This window comes from Macrotis lagotis, chromosome 7, assembly GCF_037893015.1.
Source record: "Macrotis lagotis isolate mMagLag1 chromosome 7, bilby.v1.9.chrom.fasta, whole genome shotgun sequence".
Lineage (NCBI taxonomy): Eukaryota > Metazoa > Chordata > Mammalia > Peramelemorphia > Peramelidae > Macrotis > Macrotis lagotis.
In genome coordinates this window covers 194,742,305-194,758,379 of record NC_133664.1, presented here as the reverse complement: position 1 = coordinate 194,758,379, position 16,075 = coordinate 194,742,305, and positions in this window count along the sequence as shown.

The window sequence follows — 16,075 nt, the reverse complement described above, 5'->3', positions numbered from 1 at the left end:
GTGATTTGGTATTCTTTCCATTTATTGAATGAGAGCACTAGATGTTAACAGAGTCATGTTTGTTGGTCTTGAGAAAGATAGAAATAAAACATTAGAAACCATTATAACAATAGAAAATAAAAAATTTAACCATAGCAAATAACAAAAAAAGGAAATTCACTTTATCAAAGGAAAAATTACAAGATGGGATTACATTTTTTGTCCAAATGATATCTTTTTAAACATCATAAGGGGGAGAATAAGAAGACTTTGATCTTTATTTCTATTTCGAAATACTTGTGATATCTAATTAGGAAAACATAGGTTAAAATCTTTTTAATATGGTTAGTGAAATGTTTCATTTTATTTTTAAATATATAATAGGTTTTTAAAAATTAATGTTAGCTCGCCTTATCTCCCTCAGGCTGGAAATTCAGCACCTTCTAACAGGCAAATTCACTGCTGATCTATGCATAAGCATTGACCAATTCCATTTTCAACTAGAAACAGTTCACCTATCCATGAAGTGTCACCATATTTGTACTGGATGTCTGGTCAGTTCTAGCCCTATTACCACTCAACTATAAGTCTGAAATATATCCTGCTTCAACCTCCCAAGCACTAAGAATTAAAAATATATCACTACACTTGGTCACTGTATTTATCCATAGTATTTTTACTTGTTCTAACTAAAGCATTCTGTTTAGTGATAGACACATTCAAAAGAGGGCAAAAAATAAACAAAGAAATATTTTGAGTCTAACTGTTCTTTAAAACTTATCAATGAAACTCAAAGGAAAGTTTACCTTATAATTCTGCCAAAAATGATTCTAAGATGTCTTTCTTCATTTCCATATTAATAACTGGGGTAGGTAGGCCATGGTGTTCTGAAACTTCAACTATAAGCAGAAACCTTAAAGACTTGGTCTATCTTCTTTAGACACAATAAATAAAGACACAGAACAACAAATGCTTCTAGGTTAACCCATGAATTGCTGCTTGCTTAAAGGAAGGAAAAACGAGATCGCTGCAACTATTTTGATAACGGAGTACTTTAAAATATTGTTAGGGTTCCTTCATGTGTACATGTGTATGATGTGTGATTGTATGTCCCCTTATGTTTCCCTGGAGAAATTTTGCATTCTATTTTATTTGCCTTCCATGATTCTACATATTTTTCCTCGTATATCCGAATATCTCATTCAGAGTCATATATATTGTCCTTCAGAACCTTGTGTCATCCTGGTTAATCTTTTAACATGATATTCAATGAAGTGATATTCATTAAAATGCTATTCAGTTTAAGTAAACACTATGACATGACATCCCAAAAAAGTTCATATAATTAGAGGTTACAATAAAACTTAGTTTCTAGATCAAAGAATGCTGTAGTATCAAGAATCTAAATGTTAGACAGTCGAAAGTGTAATGTTGAAAATTATAGAACTTATAAAAATATCAAATTTTGATGATGATGATGATGATAGAAATGTAATAATTGCCATAAAAATATCAGCAACAAAATGTATTGGGACTGCAGTGCTCATGTAGTAAGAGAATTTTTAGACATTGTGAACAGGTACTTTTTTGTGGCAATAATTAATATTTTACTTTTTACCAATGACATGTAAAAATAATTTCCATATTCTTTAAAAAAAGTATGAGTTTCTCTTTCCTTCTGCCCTCACATACTCTTTCTGAGATGGTAAACCACTTGATATAGGTTATATATGTATAATCATGCAAAAATATTCTCCTATTAGTCACATTGTGAAAATACAGATCAAAAAGCCCTCACAAAAAATCCAAAGAAAGTGAAAGATAATATGATTCTTCCTTCATTCAGAATTCATCAATACTTTCTCTGGAGATGAATAGTGATTTTCATCATCAGGCCATTGAAACAGTTTTGGATAATTGTATTGCTGAGAATAGCTAAGTTATTCATAATTGATCATAATATTGTATTGCTATTACTATGCACAAAGTTCCCTTGGTTCTGCTCATTTCATTTTGCATCAGTTCTCATAGGTTTTGGGGCATCATTCTACTCATTTGTTTCTTTTGGCAAAATAGTATTCCCTTATAGTCATATACCACAACTTATTAAGCCATTCCTCAGGAACACTTCTTTTCCTGAGTTCAAATATGACCTCACATGTCTATTGGCTGAGTGACACAGGGGAAGTTATTTAACTTTCTTTGCCTCATTTCCTTAGATGTAAAATGAGTGAGAGATCATGTCAAACCACTGTAGTATTTTTGCCAAAGAAAATCCCAAAAGAGGATATCAAGGGTTGTACATAACTCAGAAATGACTAAAACCAAATGATTTATTTTATGTAGTTCCTTTAGCAGCTAGATGGTACAGTGGATAGAGTATTAGTCCTGGAATATTTAGAAGTTAAGAAGACCTGAGTTCAAATCCTGCATCAGACAATTACCAGCTATGTAATTCAGGGCAAGTCATTTAAATATTTCCTTATTTCACCTGTGAGTTGGAGAAGGAAATGGCAAACCATGCAAGAAGTTTTATCAGGAAAACCCCAAAAAAGTTCAGGGAGATTTTGGCTATGATTGAACAATAACAATTAAGTCCTTTCTCCCTTTTTATTTTTATATTATTCTTATTATTCTTATTTTAGGTTTTTGCAAGGCAATGGGGTTAAGTGACTTGTCTAAGGCTACACAACTAGGTAATTATTAAGTGTCTGAGGTTGGATTTGAACTCAGGTTCTCCTGACTCCAGGGTTGGTATTCTATCTACTGAGCCACCTAGTTGGCCCCCCTTTCTCCCTTTTTAAAAAAATCTCTTTTGTTACCAAACTAGTAATGGTTCTACAATAAAAGGGTATTTATAATTTTTTAGGCTTTTGCTTATAGTTCCAAATTGCTCTCTAAAATGTTCGGATCAGTTCACAATGACAACAACAGTGCAGTAGTATCCCAGTTTTACACCTCTACACTATACTTATCATTTTCCTTTCATATCATTTAGCTAATTTAATGTGAAGGGATTGTTATTTTAATTTACATTTCTCTAATCAATTGTGATTTAGAAAATATTCAAAATTCTACAGATAGCTTTAATTTCTTTGTCTGAAAACTGCTTTATCTCATCCTTTCATCATTTATCAAATGGGGAATGAGTTATATTCTTAAAATTTAACTGAATTATATATTTGAGAAATAATGCCTTTATCAGAGACACGATATGAAAAGTATTTCTCAGTTTTGTTTTCCTTCTAATGTTGATTGCTTTAATTTTATTTGTGAAAAATCTTTTAAATTTAATTTAATCAAAATTATTCATGTTCCATTTTGTAATTCTTTCTCTTGGTTGGTCATAAATTCTTCCCAACTCCCCAAATTCACTTATGGTATCATCCTTTATGTTTAAATCATATAACCAATTTGACCTTATCCTGCTATACAGTATAAAATGCTAGTCTATAGCTAATTTCTCCCAAACTACTTTCCAATTTTTCCAGCAGTTTGTGAGTTCTTTTTCTAAAACTTTGGTCTTTGGGTTTGTCAAATATGTAGGACTCTGACCCCATTTACTACTGTGTATACTGTACCTAATTCATCCCACTAATTAACCACTCTATTTCTTATTCAGTACCAAATTGCTTTGATAATTACTACTTTATAATACAGTTTATGATCTGGTATTCATAAATCCACTTTCTTCACTTTTTTTTCAATAATGTCTTTGATATTCTTGATCTTTTCTTCTTCAAGATTAATATTGTTATTTTTTCAAGCTAAATGAAAGAACTGTTTTGGTAACTTGATTGGTATGACACTGAATTTTTTTCATGATAATTATACTGGCCTGACTTACCAATAAGAAACTGATATTTTTCCAATTGTGTAGATCTGACTTTTCTTTTGTGAAATGTGTTTTGTAATTGTATTGATATAGTTGCTTAGTTTATTTTGGTTGGTAGACTCCCAAATATTTCATGCAGTCTGTCGTGTTAAATAATATTTATCTTTTGACTATTGCTGCTGGAACTTGTAGGGAATTATAAATATGCTGATGATTTATATGCCCTTACTTTATATATTGCAACTTTGCTGATACTGTTAATTATTTCAAGTAGTTTTTTTTAATTGACCCTCTAGAATTCTCTAAATATACCATCATATCATCATAAAAGAGTGACAGTTTTGTTTTCTCATGGTCCATTCTAAATTTTCCATTTATTTTTTCTTAATGCTATAGTTAACATTTGTATTACAATACTGAATAGTGCTGATAATGATTATCCTTGCTCTATCCGATTGTATCAGAAGAAATTCTAGCTTATGACAATTAAAGATAATGCTTGCTGATGGTTTTAAATGGATACCACTTAACATTTTAAGGAAAGCTCTGTTCATCCCTGAAATCTCTATATTTTAATAGAAATATATTTTTCAAAAACTTTTTCTTCATCTATTGAAATTGGACAAAAAATTCTTAAAATTATTTTAATTTCCCTTTATATGTTTTGATACTGGTAATTTAGTTTCTGTCTTTCTATTTTTAACTCAAATAAAGCAATGGATTGTTTATGTTATTGTTTTTTCATAAAACTAGCTCCTATTTTAACTATTTCAATGGCTTTATTACTTTCAATTAAATTACTCTCTCCTTTGATTTTCAGGATTTCCAATTTGATATTTAAATGGGAATTTTTAATTTGCTTTTTTCTAATATTTTGGATGTGTGCTCAATTTATTAAATTGTTCTTTTTTTATTTTATTGAAGTATGCATTTGAAGGTATAAATTTTCCCTTAAGTACTGCTTTGTCTAAATACCATTAATTTTTGTGTACTGTAGCAAAGCTATCATTCTCTTTAATGAAATTATTGACTATTTTTATGATTTGTCCATTGATTCTTTATGATTAGATTGTACAATTTCTAATTGCTTTTTAATCTATCTTTTCAAAGTCTTTTATTAAATATAATTCTTACTATATTATGATCTGAAAAGTATTCATGTTTTGTTTCTGGGGGTTTTTTGCATTTTGAAATAAGGATTTACTATCATATCTTTTAAAGGTTCCTTGTACCACTGAGAAAAAAGATTTATCCCTTTCTATTTCCTTTCATTTTTTCCAGGGATCTATTGTATCTAAATTTTCAAATCTGTTCACTTCCTTAATTTTTTTATTGTTTCTTTTTCTGGTTAGACTTACTGGTTCTGAATGAGGTGCCCCCACTATTATAATTTTACTGACTATTATTTCCTGTAACTCATTTAAAAATTTGGATGGTAAATCATTAGTGCCTATCTGTTTGAATGGCTTTGTCTATAGGTGCCTTCTAGCAAGATGTAGTCACATTCCTTATTTTTAAAATTAGTTCTATTTTTGATTTTACTTTGTCTGAAAATGTGATTACTACCTTTGCTTCTTTTTGCATCAGCTGATTCTGCTCTAGCCGTTTACTTTTATTCTATTTGCATATCTGTTTCAAATGTCTCCTTGAAAACAATATATTGTAGGCTTCTGGTTTTTATCCAGTCTGAGATCTACTTCCATTTTACCATGTCTCTCTGTATTGCTCTTTTACTCTCTTCTCTCTCTCTCTCTCTCTCTCTCTCTCTCTCTCTCTCTCTCTTTCATTTTTTTTACTCTGTTCCTCTTCACAAGTGTTTGATTTGGACCACCACCTCCCTCAATTTGCCCTCTGTTCTATCAGTTCTTCTCACAGCTTCTATTTTCCTCTCTTCCTACTTTCCAATGAGTTAAGATGAATTTTTCCCTCTTGGTTCAAACAGTCCCAACCATCCCATTCATTTTTCCATGAGTGCAATGGCTATTTTGTGTCATTTCATGTGAGATAAATTTTCTCATTCTAACTCTTTCTTCTTCTCCTTGTAGAATTCTAATTCTCACCCCTTAATTTTTTTCTATCATCCTGTGATTATTCTTACACCCCCTATCTATTTATATTCCTTTTAATCTTCTTAATAGTACTATAATATCTTATCTTCCCATGTAGAAATGTAAAGACTTTATCTTTTTGAATTCCTATTTTTTTCCGATTTCCTTTTTTAAATGCTCTTTAGCCTTGCAATTGAAAATCAAATTTTCTATTTAATTTCAGTCTTCTCACCAGGAATGTTTGAGAGTACTCTATTTCACTGAAGGTCCATTTCCTTCCCTAAAGAATTATACTTAGTTATTCAGGGTAAATCATTCATTGTTGTAATTCTACTTCCTTTAACTACCACAATATCATTTCCCAAGTCTTCATATTTTTTCATCTAGAAGTTACTAAATTCTGTGTAATGCTGACTTTGGTTCCATGATATTTGAATTATTTTTCTCACTGGAATTTGGTGATAATATTCTGTGAAGTTTTAATTTTGGTATTTCTTTCAAGAAGTGACCGGTGGATCCTTTGAATTACAATTTTATCCTCTACTTCCTGAAATATGAAGCTCGAAGTTTTTTTTTTTAATCATGACTGTTGTGTAGTCCAATAATTCTTAGATTGTCTCTCCTCAATCAATTTTCTTTCTGAGATAGTTTAAATTTTCTTTTTTCATTCCTTTTATTTGTTTTTATTATTTCTTAATGTCTGATGGAGTTATTGGCTTTCACTTATCCAGTTCTAAGTATTAATGAACTACTTTCTTCAAGGTACCTTTGCACCTCCTCCTTTACTTTAGTGAATAGCTGTACATATTTTCCCATTTTATTTGCTTCCTTTATAAAGTTATTTACTCTTTCATGGTGGGGGAGATTTTTAATCTTTTATCAAGTTTAGTACTTTTTATTTTTCCATTTATATATAAAGTTAATTTTCAACATTCATTTTTGTAAAGTTTTCTTTCTCCTGCCATTCTCTCACCCATTCTAGAATAGCAAGTAATTGGATATAGGTTACACATGTATGATTGTGTAACACATATTCCCATATTAGTCACAGTATGAAAGAGGAATCCAAATAAAAAGGGAAAACAAGATTAGCAAGAAAAAGCTAGAGAAAAAAAGAAAATTTTAAAAAAGGTAAAAACAGAATGCTTTGATTTACATCAAATTGCATAGTTCTTTCTGTGAATGTGGATAGCATTTTTCATCAAAGGTCTTTTATAATTTTATTTGATTGGTGTATTGCTAAGAAGAGTAAGTCAGTCAGTTAGAGTAAGTCAGTCAAATTTGATTATCATATAATGTTGCTCTTAATGTGTACAATGTTCTGCTGCTTCTGCTCCACTTCAATCACTATCAGTTCATAAAAGTCTTTCCAGGTATTTCTGAAACCTACTTGCTCATTGTTTCTAATAGAGCAATAATATTCCATTATAATCATATGCACAACTTCTTCAATTCTCCAATTGAGAGGCCTACCCTCATTTTTTAATTCTTTGCCACCAACAAAAAACTGCTATGAATATTCTTATATATGTAGGCCTTTTCCCCATTTTCATGATCTCTTTGGGTTATAGAACTAGTGGTAGTACTGTTGGATCAAACAGTATTCACAGTTTATTGCCCTTTGGGCATAGTTCCAAATTGCTCTCCAGAATGTTTGCATTTCTTCAAAACTCCCCAACGGTGCATTTGTTTACCAAGTTTTCCACATCTTCTCTTAACCTCTATTATTTCACTTTTCTGCTATATTAGCCTTTTTGATAGATGTGAAGTGGCATCTCACAGCTATTTAAATTTGCATTTCTATAGTTCATAAGACGTAAAGTATTTTTTCATAAGACTATAGATAGCTTTACTTTCTTCATCTGAAAACTTTTTTCATCTGAAAACAAAAGACCTATTCATATCCTTTGACCATTTATCAATTGGGAGATGACTTGTATTCCTATTATTTTGACTCAGATCTCTATATATTTGAGAAATGAAGCTTTTATCAGAAAAACTGGCTATAAAAATTAGTTCCCAGCTTTCTGCTTTCCTTCTAATCTTTATTATATTGGTTTTGTTGTATAAAAAATTTCCAATTAAATGCAATCAAAATGACCCATTTATTGTTTCATAATGTTCTCTATTAGTTCATGGCTCATAAATTCTCTTTCTTGCCATAGATATGGTGGGAAAACAATCACTTGATATTCTAATTGGCTTATTGAATCACCTAATTTGACCTTATCTTAGTATAGGTTGTGAGATATTAGTCTATGCCCAATTTCTATCATACTATTTTCTAGTTTTCCCAACAGTTTTTGTTTAAGAGGGAGTTCTTATCCAAGGAGCTGGAGTGTTTGGATTTATCAAAAGGTATATTGACATAGTTATTTATTATTATATTACTACTGCAATTCCCCTGACCAACCATGATATTTCTTAGCCAAAATCAAATTATTTTTGATTACTGATTTTTTATTTTCTTAATTTTAGATCTCATAGAGCTAGTCATTTTCTTTTGCATTGTTTTTCATTAATTCCCTTAATAAATTTTATCTTTTGTCCTTTCCTATAAAATTTGTTATTATTTTTCAAGCTCTGTAAAATAATTTTTGGTAATTTGATTAAGTACATTATTTAGGTAAAATTGACATTTTTATTACATTAGCTCAACCTATTCTTGAATAACTTTTTTCAGTTGTTTAGATCTGACTTTATTTGTGTGAAAAATGCTTTGTAACTATATTCTTATAGCTCCTGAGTTTGTCTTGGCAAGTATATTCCAAGGAATTTTATGCTATCTACAGTTACTTTAAATGGAATTTCTCTTTCTATCTCTCTTACCGCTTATTGGTACTTATCATTTATGTGTGTTTATCTTATATTTTGCAACTTTGCTAAAGTTGCCACTTGTCTCAAGAAATTTTTGTGAATTGTATAGGATTTTATTAAGTACAACCATTATTTCATCAGCTAAGAGTGATGCTTTTGTTTCCTTATTATCTATTCTAATTCCTTCAATATCTTTTTCTCCCTTATTGATAAAGTTAAAATTTCTACTACAGTGTTGAATAAGAGTAGTGACAGCATACATCCTTGTTTTACCCCTGATGTTATTGAGAAGGCTTCTGGGTTATTCCCATTGTATATGATGCTTGTTGAAGGTTTTAGATAGATACTTATGCTTATTATATTCAGAAAACTCCATTTATTTCTATGTTCCCTTGTGTTTTGATAGGAATAGGTGCTCTATATTTTCAAAACCTTTTCAGCATCTATTGAGATAACTATGTGATTTCTAAAATGTTGATTATTGCTATTGTCAATCCTGCTGATGGTTTTTCCTTATATTGAACCTATCTTGCATTCATGGTTTAAATCCTACCTAGTCATATTCTATTATACTGCTTATAACTTGCTATAATTCCTTTGCCAATATTTTATTAAAAAATTTTCCTACAGGAATTTCTTTTCAGAGACAAGATGATAGTGTGTATAAATAAAGCCTCTAAACAGACCCTAAAGTGACAGACTTACAATAAACCTGAGTGAAACATGTTCTCTACTCAAGATATTGAGGTGGAACTTCAGAAAAAAAGTCTGTCTCACATAGGTATAAAGGGGAGTGAAATTCAGCATAGTTGGAAGAAATAGGAAGCCAGCAGCAAATTCTTAGCCACAACTCAGCTCACTCAGGTCCTGGTCAGCATGCCAGTAATGCAGCAGGCTAGCAATGAGGATACCATTCGCAGTCCAGAAGGCAAAGTGTGAAACCAGGAATGCTGGGTTGACCTAAACTAATGCAGGGAACAAACTATGAGATGGCAGAGTAGAAAGTCAAAGATAAGATTCCTACCCCTGCCCATCCCCGAGCCTGAAAAGCCTTGGGCCATAACTCCTTGGCCTCAAAAGCAGAACTCAACTATCCAAATGAGTTAAAAAAAGAGAGCACTAACTATAGAAAGCTATTATTCTTAATAGGAATGATAATAACACCATTTCTAAAGAGGAAAGCAGGAACAAAATAAATGCCTCCATGTGAAACCTCAAAGGGGTTTATGAATTGGTCTGAAATCCAAAATGACCTCCTAGAAGAGCCCCTAAAAGGATTTTATAATTCAAAGAAAAGAAGAAAAATGGAAAAAAAGAAATGAGAGTCAGGCAGGAGCATCATGAAAAATTGACTGAAGAAAACAATGTCTTTAAAAGTAAAATTGGATAGAAAAGTAAATCAACACATTGAAAGGTAAAAAGATGGTGTTATAGAGGCAAGAATTCCTAGAAGTTCTCTTATAGAACTCTTTACATACCTTAAAATTATAACTCTGAACAAATTCTAGAGTGACAGCACCCACAGGGAGATGGAGTGAAACAATATTTCAAACAAGGATAAGTTGAAAGATCTGTTGGAAGGCTCTGTTTCACTGGGGTTGGAAGGGGCTGTAGAGCATCCAGGATCATGTCACACTTACAGAGTGAACACAGCTCCAGGCTTCAAGGAACAGTCCTTGAGGCACTTGGATCCATGGGATCTCTTGGGTCTGTGGCAGCAAGAACAATTTCCAGACCTCCCAACCCAGGGATTGTTAAGGACAACTTGGAAGATCAATGGGTAAACTCTTCCAGAGTGAGAGCAGAACCCAGTGCAGCTCAGGTCTCAGTGCAAACCAGAATAGTAACCAGAAATAGGTCTGCAGAGCCACCCAGAAGGGATCTACCTGGAAGCTGCTTCCAGAATGCTCAGTCCATGAATGGTAAGGGGGGATAAGAGGATACTGTCAAGGTCTCTCCAATATCCCTGTGACAGGAAGTTGCTGTTCTGTCCAAACTCAGATCCTGGAAATAGTCTGGGGCCCTATATTACCTTAGCAGAGAGGGAGCCTCCTCAAAGCTCCAGAACAGAGGAGGATGTTTGTGGTCATCCACAGACCAGAGCACAGCACAGGAGAATAGTCAATGACTTTCATAAGATCCTGAAGGAATTGAGGTCCTGGCGGGGGGGGGGGGGTCCCAAAACACTCAAAAGTTTGGGAAGTCCATTAAAACCAGGTAATAGGCTGGACAAATGAGTAACCTGAAAAAAAAGAATCTGACTATAGATATTTATTTCGGTCTCATGGAAGATCAAAACAAATACTCAGAAGATGACAAAGTCAAAGTCTCCAAGAAAAATAGGAATTGATCTCCGACTATGAAAGAACTAAAAAAAAATTTGAAAATCAAGTAAGGGAAATAGAGGAAAAATTAGGAGGAGAAATTAGAGCAATGAAGGAAAATCCAAGTCACAACTAGGTGAAGGAGATAAAAATATGCAGAAGAAAACAACATGTTAAAAACCATTTGGGTCAAATGGAAAAATCAGCACAAAATGTCAATGAGGAGAAGAATGCCTTAAAAAGAAGAATTGGCCAGATGAAAAAGGAAAAGGAAATAAGAAACAACTCTGAAGACAACAACTCCTTCAAATGTATAATGGAGATAAGGGAAGCTGATAACTTTTGTTAGGAATCAAGAAACAAAACAAAATCAAAAGAATGAAAAACTAGAATAAAATATGAAATATCTAATTGGAAAGATAACTGATTTGGAAAACAGATGGAGGAAAGATAATTTTAAACTTATTGGGTGCCCTGAAAGTCATCACCAGGAAAAGAGCCTAGACTTCATTGAATTTCTCCAGGAAAATTGCCCTGATATCCTAGAAGCATAGGGTAAAATAGAAATTGATGGAATCTACCAATCACTTCCTCAAAGAGATTTTAAAGATTTGCATGAACTGATGCTTAGTGAGATGAGCAGAACTGAAGGAACACTGTACACTCTAACAGCAGCATGAGGGTGATGCTTAACCTTAATGGACTTGTTCATTTCATCAGTGCAATAATCAGGGACAGTTTTAGGGTATCTGTGAAGGAGAATACCAAGTGTATCCAAATAAAGAATTATGGAGTTTAAACAAAGGACAAAAGACTATCATCTGTAAGTAAAAAAATGTTATCTTATGTATTATGGAAGTTTGCTATCTATTATATTTTATTTTTTCCTTGAGGATGTGATTTTTCTCTCAACACATTCAATTTTGCACAATAGAAACAATGTACAGACTATCAGATTGCCTTTTGTGGAGGGTGGGGGGAGGGAAGTGAGTTTGTGGGGGATTGTAAAATTTAAAAAAATTAAAAAGAGATTCTAAAGTAAAAACTGCCAGGATTATTGTAACCAAATTCCAAAACTCCTAATTCAAACATCATGAAAATATAATCAGAATAACATAGGATTTAGCAGCATCTACACTAAGGGCTTAGAATATGATGTTCTGGAAGACAAAACAATTTGGATTACAACCAAGAATCAACTACCCAGCAAAACAGAACATCCTCTTTCAGGGGAAATAGGGAAATTTCAAACTTTCCTGTTGAAATAACCAGACCTGAATAGAAAGTTCAGGAGAACTTATAACTCATATGGACCTTCTCATTTACTAGAGCTGTTAGAAGGACAATATGAAGACAAGGCACAAGAGGGAGCTGAATATGAAGGTATAATATATTATAAAGATTGAGTCAGTGGGTGAAAAAGGAATGTATTAGGAGAAAGGAAAAGGAGAGCTAGAATGAGAAATATATTCTGCAACAGAGTAGAAGGGGGAGATGAGAGGGAATGAGTGAGCCTTCTTTCTCATCAGAAATGGCTCAGAAAGCAAACAACTGACACACTCAATAGGGTATGTAAATATACCTTACCATAGAAGAAAAAGAAGAGGAACGGGATGAGAAAAACAGGCAGGGGGAGGGGAGGAGGGAATGTAGGTGACAGAGGAAGGGGAAGATTGTGGGGGAAAAGATGCAACATACAATTATTTTTGTAAGGTGGTGAGGTTGGGTGGCTTGTCCCAGGTCAGCTGAGAGGTTGTTTGGTTTCTGGGGCAGGATTTGGTCTCGGGCCTGACTGGTTCCAGGGCTGATGTTCTGACTACTCTGCCACTCAGCTGCCCCACAATACACTTGTGAGGAGGGACAAAGTGAAAAGAAAGAGAAAACAATAAATGGGAGTGGGGAGGAACAGATTGAGGGAAATACAGTTAGGAATTACAACTGTGGGAAAAAAATATTAAAGCAAATTCACTGATGAACTTGTGATAAAGAATGTGATCCATTCCAGAGACAGAACTGATGGTATCTGAAGACAGAATGAAGTACAATTTCCTGCTATTATACCTTGTTTATTCCACTGGAAGTATAATTCTATTCAATTATATGGAGGGTAGTTATATGGAAGTAGACAAATCAAAAGAATCAAGGGTAGAAATTGCAGTGAGGAGAATGTTGAATAAAAGGGAAAACTCTCTAACATATATATATGAATAGGAACTAGATTTTTAATTTCTTTGGTTTAGAAGACTTCCAGGTAAAGAAAACCTCCTCATCCAAGGCAATTTAGCACTGTTATTGCAACTTTTAATTTTAGAAAGCTATAGCAGAATTAGGGTCACACATTCTCTGGTATAACCCAAGGCAGTTTAAAATGAAACTGGGAAATATTTAACAAATTAAAAATTCAATAAAATGCAAGTATAATTATACTTAAAAACTAAGTTTATAAGTAACCTTATATGATCCGAATGGGTTAATGGCCTCCATTTCCATTTCCATTTGAGACCACTGGCATTGTTATCCTTTAATAAAATAGCTAACTTAGGAGGGAGTAACATCTTTTTGGAAGCTTCAAGTAAAGTCCTCTTGTTCGATGATTTTTCTAGGTGTTTCGAACTTGTAATAGTTGGCTTCTAAACTCACTTATGAATCTGAAATACCAAGATCATGTTCCTTCCCTTTCAGAGATAGTTATTTTGGTGGAATCAGCTTTTGAATTATTTTGGCCTTCTGCCCCCAATATGCATTAATTTTTTTGATTTTCAGCAAATTCCTTTATACTTATGAATAAAATTCTTTTTTCCATAAAAACAGGAATAATATTTGCAATGTTTCTGCACCTTACTCTAAAGACCTACATTCACTAAATCTTCATTGCAGCATAGAGTTGAACTTGGAATCCTGAAGATTTGTCAGTGTTTTGCAAGCTCTTAGAGTTAATCAAATTGAAATGACTTTGAATATTGGTTCACAGATAAAAAATGTTTCTATTATCTGAGAGAAAACTTAACTAAATTTGGAGTCCCTTGCCACCATAAGATTGTCAATCACATGCTAAACTACTTTGGATAACTTCAATTAATGAAGCCCTCTCTTAAGATGTACAGGAAAATTAATACATGTTGGGAGAGAAAGTACACTAATAGAATCTGTTTTCCTTTTTAGAACCAATTCATAGAATTGTGAGACAAGCACTTTGTATTTTAATTGATATATTTTTATAACAATTTCATTTAGCAATATGTCCTTTCCTTATTTCTACCCAGAGAGCAATTTCTTTTTATAAAAAGAAAAAAGGGAGATAAAATCATCTAAGTTAACTGATATGTTAAACAAACAAAATTATATATACTTTTCATTACCCATGTTCACAAAGAAAGTAGGTGTGTTAATCATAGTAGAAAAAATTACTTAGAATTTAATATTTCTTTCCTTCCCATGTACATTACTGTAGCAATTGTTTACATAATTTTTCTGGTCCTATTTAATTTATTTTGCATCAGTTTTATGTCTTTGAATGCTTCTCTCTGTAATTCATATTCATTGTTTCTTTATGTCACAATAATATTCCATTGAATTCATATCTACATTATGCTAAATCATAATAATTAATCCACAATAGGTATTCATCATCTTTGTTCACAATTATTTCAAATATAATTGCTATATGGGACCTTTATGAGGAAATTTCTTCATACATTTTAAAACATTAGAGATAGTTTTCAGTATTATACTTCTTAACATGCCCTCACCGGACAGTACAATACTCTTTTAGTACATAAGATCAGAAATAATGAAACCATCTCATAAATCAAACTATACAAATGCACAAACTCATGGTAAGACAGGCCAGGTTTCCATGAGATAGTTTTTTTTAAAAGTCAGAAAAATTCCACTAGTTACAGGCAGAAGCAGTGATTCTTTCTCTGCCAGTAGAAAGGTAGGGACTAATAACACCCGCCAGAATGTTTTAAACTCTACCATGTTATATAACAGAGACATATTCTCCCCTTCTCTATGTCTTCTTTTGGACTTTGTATCAATTATTATTATTGCTGACCATCCTCAGACCTGGTAAGTAATTAATTGACAATAGTTCCTCATTTTGGATTCAGTCTTTTATTTAAACCTGCTGAATAATAATGGGAATAGAAAGAGTACTTCTCGGGGCGGCTAGGTGGCATAGTGAATAAAGCACCGGCCTTGGAGTCAGGAGTACCTGGATTCAAATCTGGTCTCAGACACTTAATAATTACCTAGCTGTGTGACCATGGGCAAGCCACTTAACCCCATTTGCCTTGCAAAAATCTTAAAAAAGGAGTATTTTTTGGATGTCTGAACTGAACTGACTGTATAACTCAACAAATTCATCATGGAAAGGATGATCTATTAAATCAGAAGGGAAATTGTTTGACCAAAAGAGTTTCTTCACTCTAGCCATGTGTATTGAAAATATGCTGAGATCGTTAGCCATCAACCTTGACAAAAGGTAGACATCCTGGCATGTATATATTCTTGAAAAGGTCAATTCAAACATTTTCTACATTGACAAAGAGATTGCAAATTAAAAATATCCCTATGCCATTTAGTGACATCTATTATTTTAACCTAAGCATGGTTTTTGCAGCTGAAATCATCTTTGTGATCACTTTGAAATACTACCAAATCTCTCTCTTTCTATACTTTATTCAGTATGCAAAGCTCAAGTGATACATTTCTCATAATCTACTCTACACTTTGCCATAGTTTTCTGTCTCAGGTATCTCTTTAGTTAAGTAATGATCCTTTATTCAAAGATAATTTTCTCTAAGGTACACTTTGTAGCAACTCTCTTGCTTCTTGGGTCTACTGTATGGTTTTTCAGGGTCAGTCTATATTTTTAAACAGAGGAATTGTTAAAAGTTCATCAAAGCATTCAATCAGTGTGTACACATAGGCTCAAATTTATGTGCTGGAAATAGCAACACTATGATAGATTCTGGGTTTATAAGCATGAAAATCAATTTCCTCCTGGTCTACAAAGAGTTTATATTGTATTGAAATTGTCTTATAAGTAGAGACTATGCATTCCCCCA